This window comes from Pteropus medius, unplaced genomic scaffold, assembly GCF_902729225.1.
Source record: "Pteropus medius unplaced genomic scaffold, Ma_sr-lr_union100, whole genome shotgun sequence".
Classification (NCBI taxonomy): Eukaryota; Metazoa; Chordata; class Mammalia; order Chiroptera; family Pteropodidae; genus Pteropus; species Pteropus medius.
Window position 1 is genome coordinate 100,914 of NW_024347864.1, and position 8,267 is coordinate 109,180.

An 8,267-nucleotide genomic window follows, 5' to 3' on the forward strand; every position below is an offset into this window, starting at 1 on the left:
AAAGCTATCATTTAGAGTTGAAGGACAGATAAAGAGCTTCCCAGGTAAAAATAAGCTGAAAGAGTTTATCACCACCAAGTCAGTATTACAGGAAATGTTGGAGGGACTTCTTTAAGAAGAAAAAACATATATCAAAAATAAGAATAAAGAATGGTAACAACTACATTCCTATCAATAAGTATCTTAAATGGAAAAGAGTTAAGTGCTCCAACCAAAAGATAGAGGGGCTTAAAGGATAAGAAAACAAGACTCCTACATATGAAAAGGAAGGCGATGGAAAAAGCTATTGCTTTGATGGACCTAGAAGGTATTTAAGTCAGGCAGAGAAAGATAAACACTATGTGATTGCACTTATATACGGAATCTAAGGAATGAAAAGAACAAACTAATCAAAACCAGACTCAAATATAGTGGACAATTTAGCGTCAGACAGAGGAGAGGGGGGTTTGGGGAGCTAGGAGAATGGGGTGAAGGGTTAAAGAAGTACAAATTAGTAGCCGATGGATTGTCATGGGAATGAGGAGCACGGCATAGGGAATGCAGTTAGCATTAATACTTTGGCTAGGTGGAGGGTCAGAGGAGGGAGAGAGCAATTGGGGGGATTGTTTTACAAAATATATAAATGTCTAAGCGATGTACTGTATACTTGAAACTATTTAAAATAAATAAAATTTTTAAAAAATTAGCCCCACTTTTGGCCTTAACTAAATTGTACCAATAACAAAATCAACCAAATGTTTCTCCCTCAAACAAGAAAAAGAATAAGAAATTTGAGAATATTCCTGTCTTAAATATGTTCTATACTCAGGTAGGTGACAATTAAACTAAAAGTCCTTTCTCCCTGTGATGGAGGGCTGTGGTGATGGGTTGACCAAGAGAAAAAAGGAAAATTTGTCTTGCAGGTTTTAAATTTGGGTGACTCCTTGGCTGGTTCTGCCACCAGATTCTCATTTAGACAGGTTGAGTGTCTGTTATTTGTAGGATAACAAAAATGAGATGCCCTACAGACGCTTCTATACATGAGTCTAAAATTCAGGAGAGAGACCAAGTCTGCTACTTTGCATTTGGGAATCTTCAGCCTAGTGAAAGTAAAAGTTCAAACTATTGAAGTAGAAGAAATAACCCTAGGGAATAATAGAGTGAAAAGGATAGTGGGCTAAGGATATAAGTATGGAGAGCATTAACTTTAAGGGGTAGTTACAGGAAGATAAACTCCAAAAAGGGAAACAAACAAAAAAAAAGTCAGAGAAGTACAAGGAGAACTAGAAGAGGGTATTATCATGGAAATAGAGCAAAGAACATTATAATGGAAGTAGAGTAGACAGTTTTAACATTAAAAAAAGGAAAACAGACTCATTGCATGTGAGAACACGAATCACTACAACTTTTCTTGGAGTTAATTCAGCATTTTCCAGCAAAACAAAAAAATATTTATACCCTTGGACCAATAATTCTTTTTCAATAATTTATTCTAAAGAAATAATCCCAAGAAAATTGTCAAAGACTTATGTACAAGGGTACATATAGCACCTTTATTTATAATAGAAAAGATTAAAAACATGGGTCAAATATCCAACAGTAGAGGAATGGCTAATATATGACCATTTATCCATTTTATAGACTCATGCAGCAGTTATAAGCATTTTCAAAAAAATACTTAAGGATATTGAAAAATATTCACAATATAATGTTATATTTAAAAAGCAGGTAAAATCTACCATACAGAATTGTGCTTACATCTGTATGTATATGTATATACTTCAAATGTTAACAACAATTATCAGTAATTAGTGTTATTACAGGTGATATTTTTTTCTTTGTACTTTGCTATAGTCTGAATGTTGTGTTCCTCCAAAATTTATATGTCAAAATTCTAACCCCCAATGGCGATGGTATTAGAAAGTGGGGACTTTGGGAGGTGTTTAAGACCCAAGGGCAGAAATTTCATGAAATGGATTATTATAAAAGAGGTTTCAGAGAGCCTCCTCCCCTTCCACCATGTAAGTATCCAATGAGAAGTCTGCATCCTGGAAGAGAGGCTTCACCTGACACTGCTGGTGCTTTGATCTCAGACTTCCAACCTCTAGAACTGTAAGAAATAAGTTTCTGTGGTTTATAAGCTACTCAGTCTGTATTATTTTGTTAAGCAGCCTGAATGGACTAAGACAGTAAAGAACAAGTACTGCTTTTATAATAAGGAAAAAAAAAGATTACATTTTGAAAGGAGAAAGCAATTTAGCAGTGTCAAAGATAAAGCAAAGTCTGGTTACTTAAGACTGGAAATGTATATTAGATTTTGCAGTTAGGTCTTATATATGTTAAGGAAAATTGTTTCAGTAGAGGAATTAGGAAGGCAGATTTCAGAGCTCAAGGAGTAAAATTGAGGTGAAAATCCAAGAAAGTCAGTTTTTCTGCACTTTCAAAGATTTGAAAGTGGAGAAACAGAGAAGCTGGATGGTAGTTGACTAGGATGTAGGTGTAAGAACGTTTTAAAATGAAAAGGTTTTCAAGTGTTTATAGGCTGAGGGGATGATCCAATAAAGATGTTGAGAAAGAGATAACTGACAGAGAACAGGCAGGGCTGAGAACAAGGATTTTGAGTTGGGTCACTTGCATGTGTTGGCCTTGAACTGATTAGGGACATTGCAGACTTCGAGAGTAAAGAGAAAAAAAGTAAAACAAACAAACAAACAAACAAATAATGAATATAGATATGTTTACAGAGAAATTGAGTGAGACCTCCCCGATGACCTCAATTTTTCCACTGATGTAAAGGCAAGGTCATCTTCTGAGAATGATATCAGCAGTTGTTTAGAGGAAGGACTTGAGATAAGTTTTGAAGTTTGGAATAGTCGTTGAGGGAAATGGAAAAGAAAGCTGACCAAGACCAAGCAAAATGAATGGAAGAATGTACTGGGAGGCCAACCAAATTTAGAGAGCATAAAAATCTGTGGAACCATCATGTTTGGAAATTTTAAATTTTCTTTCACAGAGTAAAGCTACCAAGTGGGAATAAGGTGGTAAGAAAAAATGCAGGAAGCTGTGTTAGAAAGTGGGAGGCTAAAGTAGATTAGTTTCTAAACCATGACAAGAGTCAGTGCATGAGCTTTTGAATGGGAACCTAAAGGAATTGCAAGGCCATTAAGTTGCATAAAATATCTCTATGAATGTTAAAATTTCCTAGAATTATGCCAAGAGAAGAAGACTGGGAGTCAGGTTTTTTTTGGTGAAGGAATAGATAACCAGGTGGCAAATGGACTGGCCACAATTAAAAGAGACTGAAGGTAAAATACTTATTGTAGTGAATCTCCAAGGAGAATAAGATTTATGAGAGGATGAGAAAATAACATCTGGAAGCAACATTAATAATACATTGAAATGCCAACTCATTTCTTAGATTCATGGCTCACTGTGTGGAAGACCTGGCAGCCTCTACTAAAATGAACTTAAGAGAAGGAAGTAGGGGTCTGAGGAAGGAGCTAGTTATAGTTAAGGCAAGAAGAGAGCTTTATTCTCCAACAACTTAAGATGTGTAGAAGTTTGTTAACAATGTAATCAAGTTTGCAATATGGTCCACAGCTGAACGAGGTCAGTAGTTAGAGCAGCGGCCCCCAACCGTTTTGGCATCAGAGACAAATGCGCCTACGAGAATCTAATGCCTGATGATCTGAGGTGGAGCTGAGGCTGTGGTGCTAGTGCTGAGGAGTAGCTGCAGATACAGATGAAGCTTTGCTTACCTGTCCGCTGCTCACCTCCTGCTGTGCAGCCCAGTTCCTAACAGGCCGCAGACTGGTACCAGTCCACAGTTGGGGGGTTGGGGACCCCTGAGTTAGAAAAATCAGGAGAAGAAAACATAGAATGGTAAAAGGGTAAAGATATCAGAGAAGAAAACAGGCTTATTGTTCAGAAGTTAACCAAGGAATATATAGGGGCAAAGAACTGGCCTTTGGTGCCCTAAATTGCTATCAAGTGATTTTGGGGTCAGAACTAGGTGATTCCCAGGCAGTATCTGCCTCAATGAGGCAGTGAGGAAGACCATCTATGTACATATCCATGATACTTACACTAAATCAAATAAGCAGGGTACAGAGTAATATGTAAGGTATGCTACCATTTGTGTAAAAGTTGAAAATCTTTGTGTTTATATATATGTTTGTATGTGCATTTGTGTATTTTTTCACATAAGTATTAAATATCTCTAGAAAAGCCTCCAAGAAACTGTTAACACTGCCTCTGGGAGGGTAAATAGTGTGGCTGAGAGACAGAGTTAGAAGAAAGAATTTTACTGTAGACCAAAGTTTACTATAAACTTTGAAACATAGGAATTAAAATCTAATTCTACCTATAAAGGTAGAGCTCCCCAGAATAGTGTTTGAGCAGGGCTTAGAGGTAAAGAACTCGAGATTTTGGGGAACTCAATTTACATGTTCATTTTAGCTAATCACTTCTTTCCTTGTATTTCAGGTTCTTAATCTTTTCTTTTGATTTTTATATTTTTATTTTTTTCAATTATAGTTGACATATAATATTATATTAGTTTCAGATGTACAACACAGTGATTAGACATTTACATAATTTATGAAGTGATCACCCCAGTAAATCCAGTTCCCATATGACACCATACATAATTATTACAATGCTGACTATATTGCCCATGCTATACTCTACATCCTTATGACTATTTTATAACTACCAATTTATACTTCCTAATTCCCTCCCCCTCCACCCGTTCCTCCCATCCCCCAATTTGACAACCATCAAAATGCTCTCTGTATCTATGAGCTTGTTTCTGTTGATTATTTATCTTGTTCTCTAGATTCCACATATAACATTTTTCTTTCTCTGTCTGACTCCACTCAGCACAATACCCTCTAGGTTCATCCAATTCTTGTCGCAGATTGCAATATTTCATTCTTGGAATAAGAATTCATTCTTGGAGTAATATTTCACTGTATATATGTACCACCTTTTCTTTATCCATTCATCCACTGATGGACTGCCAGGTTGCCTCCATATCTTGGCTATTGTAAATAATGCTGCAATGAACATGGATATACATGTCCTTTCAATGTAGTGTTCTAGGTTTCTTTGGATAAATACCCAAAAGTGGGATTACTGGGTCTTTCTTTGTCTCTTGTGACAGCCTTTGTTTTAAAGTCTATTTTGTCTGGTATAAGCATTGCTACCCCAGCTTTTCTGTTTGTTTCCATTTTCACGAAATATCTTTTTCCACTCCTTTACTTTCAATCTGTGTGTTTTTCAATCTGAAACAAGTCTTTTATAGGCAGCATATGTGAGGGTTTTATTTTCTTATCCATTCAGCCACCTTATGTCTTTTAATGGGAGCTGAGCTTGGAGGTGCCAAGCTGTGAAATGAGGCCAACTGTCACTAGTGCTAGGCTTGAGGCTGCTTAGCAAGGGGCACAGAGCACACTGAGGCCAGATGCTGCTTGTTTGGGGTTTGTGAACCTCTGAGAGGTTTTAGGAAGGTCCACAGTATGAGCCAAGACAGGCTGTTTGTGTGGAAAAGCCACTGGAAGCAGCTCGGGTGGGCCAGCAAATTGAGAGGGGCAGCATCTCAGGGAACCACCAGGAAAGGGCAAACAGTGTTACCCAGGTTGATAGAGACTCAGATATGGCAGCCACCTGCATCTGCACACCAGGAAGGGGGAGGGCTCAAAAAAGGGCAGTGCCTTCTGCCAGCACTTCTTTCTGGGAGAAAGATACCCCTCCAGCCCTCACCTTGAAACCAGACAAATCGGTTTCTCCCTGTATGTCCCTGACACCTTTCGAGCTGCTGCCCCAGAGCTGGAGTTCAGAGTAAGTGAGTCAGTCAGCAAGTAAGTCTGTGTGTGGGCCCCTAAAGAAGAATGTCTTCAATTCCAGCAGCCCTCTGTTTCACTCAGCCACACTCTTCACTGGTTTTCACAACTAGAAGTTGTGGAGTACTTCTCTTCCTGCCACTGGTACTTTGGGCTGGAGGGGCCTTGTATGGGGCTGGGACCCCAGGCTCCTCCGGGGACACCTCCACAGCTGAGATATCTCTCCCAATTCTCAACCTCCACACATGGATGTGGGGCCAGCCCATTTTGCATCTTTACCCCTCCTACCAGTGTCAATGAGGGTTCTTCTGTATAGCCTTATTTATAAGACTTCTGTTCAGCTAGAATTCAGGCGATTCTCATTGGTGATGGTTCTGTAGGCTAGCTGCAATTTTGATGTGGTCTGTGGGAGGAGGCCAGCATAGCATTTACCTATTTTGCCATTTTGACCAGAACCTCGGGTTCTCAGTCCTATAACATAATAAAATATATCTTAGCTCCTTCTTGGCTCTTTTGGAAGGTCAATTGTATAATAGGTGACTATAAAAAGCTATGACTTTTTATGATTAAAAGTGTATATCACTAGAACAAGATCCTCTTTTTTATCTCTCCTTTCTCCTTCCTAGTTAAGTGTACCCACTGATTTTCCCTCTTCATTCAAGACCTACCAAACACAGGTTATTCACAGTGTGAAGAGCTTCTGCTACTTTCAAAGTGTGCAGTGCTAGGCCTAAAAATTTTGTGTGCATGACCAAATTTTAAAACACTTAGAGATTGGGCCATAAGGCCTTAATATGTTGGTAATGAAAAAGAATAAGCTATGTGAAGTACATGAATCCCTTTCTTAGGAGAAATTCCTTAACAGAATTCTAAACATAATGAATGAATGGACCCAGTAAAATAAGGAGCCCTGCTCATAAACATTCAGTACTTGGAAGGACTCTTGCCTTTATTTTATCTTGATATTGTTCCCCAGTACTATCAGAGCCAGAAGATTAATCTCTTGACAATCTATTTTATTATGGAAATCAAGGAATAGCCTATACCTTAAAAAGATCAGTATGTATTGTTTTGATTTTTCAAGACATAGTTGGTACAACAATATATATGGAGGAAAACAGCACCACCTACAAATTAATCTTTCTTATTGAGCTTTTGGACATTAGCCAGTTTTCAGATAACTCTGTCCTAATTGCATCAGGCATCCAGTGTACAAAGAGAATTCTCTACCTTGTAGATCTGTTTATAGCTCTCTTTTTCTATTCATTAATCCTGCAAATAGTCACACAGGTTTACTTAATTGAATACAGCATACACACATTAAAAGATATTTGGAGAGAAACCAATATACTCATCAAAAAAATGTACATGAAGACATTTTTTAAATGATGTTGCATGGGAACCGAACTGTTTAAGGACATCAGAAAGAGTTGGCAAGCCTATCTGAATTGACAAAGCTTTGTGTGGGAAAATATGTGTAAAGATGGAACAATCATACTGGCAGAGTTTTAAAAAACTATACTGTCTTATCATTTTGAGTATTGCTTTGACATTTTTTAAGTATGGCTCGGTGATATTGCTGGAAATTTCAGTTCTTTATTATTATTTTTTACTTTGTCAGAAATTAACTTTTTCTTCAAATATGTGATTTTAAAGATGTGTTTATTCTTTTAAAAAGTTTTATTAAGGTGTAAGATACATATGGTAAAGCACACAAATCTTAAATTTACAACTCTATGAACTTTCACACACACACCCGGGTAACAACCAGTCAGATCAAGATAAGTAACATTTTCAATACCCCAGAGGGTTTCCTCATGACCTTGCCACTTATACCGTACTCCCAGAGAGAACCACTCTTCTTACTTCTATCACTAAGCATTTTATTTACCCACTTTTGAAACTCAGAGAAATGAAATCATATACCGTTACCGAAATTCATATAAATGGAATCTACTCTTTTTGTGGCTGGGCTTTTTGGCTCATTGTTACGTCCGTGATAGAAATCCATGTTGTTGAGTGTAGCAGTAGTTCATTCTTTTTTATTGCAGAGTAGTATTCCACTGAATAAATATACTATTATTTGTTTATCATTTTACTGTTGGTGAGCATTTTTTTTGAAAAGAGTCAATAGAAGGTTTTTTATTCAAAGGTATACCTGCGAAGTAGATTTGTTTACAACCATTCTTGTGAAATACTTTTCTAAAAAATGCAACCAACTTCTTTGCATATGGCAAACACATATCTCAACTATGATGACCTAATTATTGGTGGATAATGTACATGATTTGACACACATAGGCAAGCTTACACTGGTTGATTAACTATCAAATTGTCAGTCAAAACTCTGTTTGTGGTCCCTGCTTCTTGATCGATTTCTATTCCCACTGCATCTTCCACCATCTTGCCAACTTAATGATCGACTCCACTGTCAACTTTGTCTAC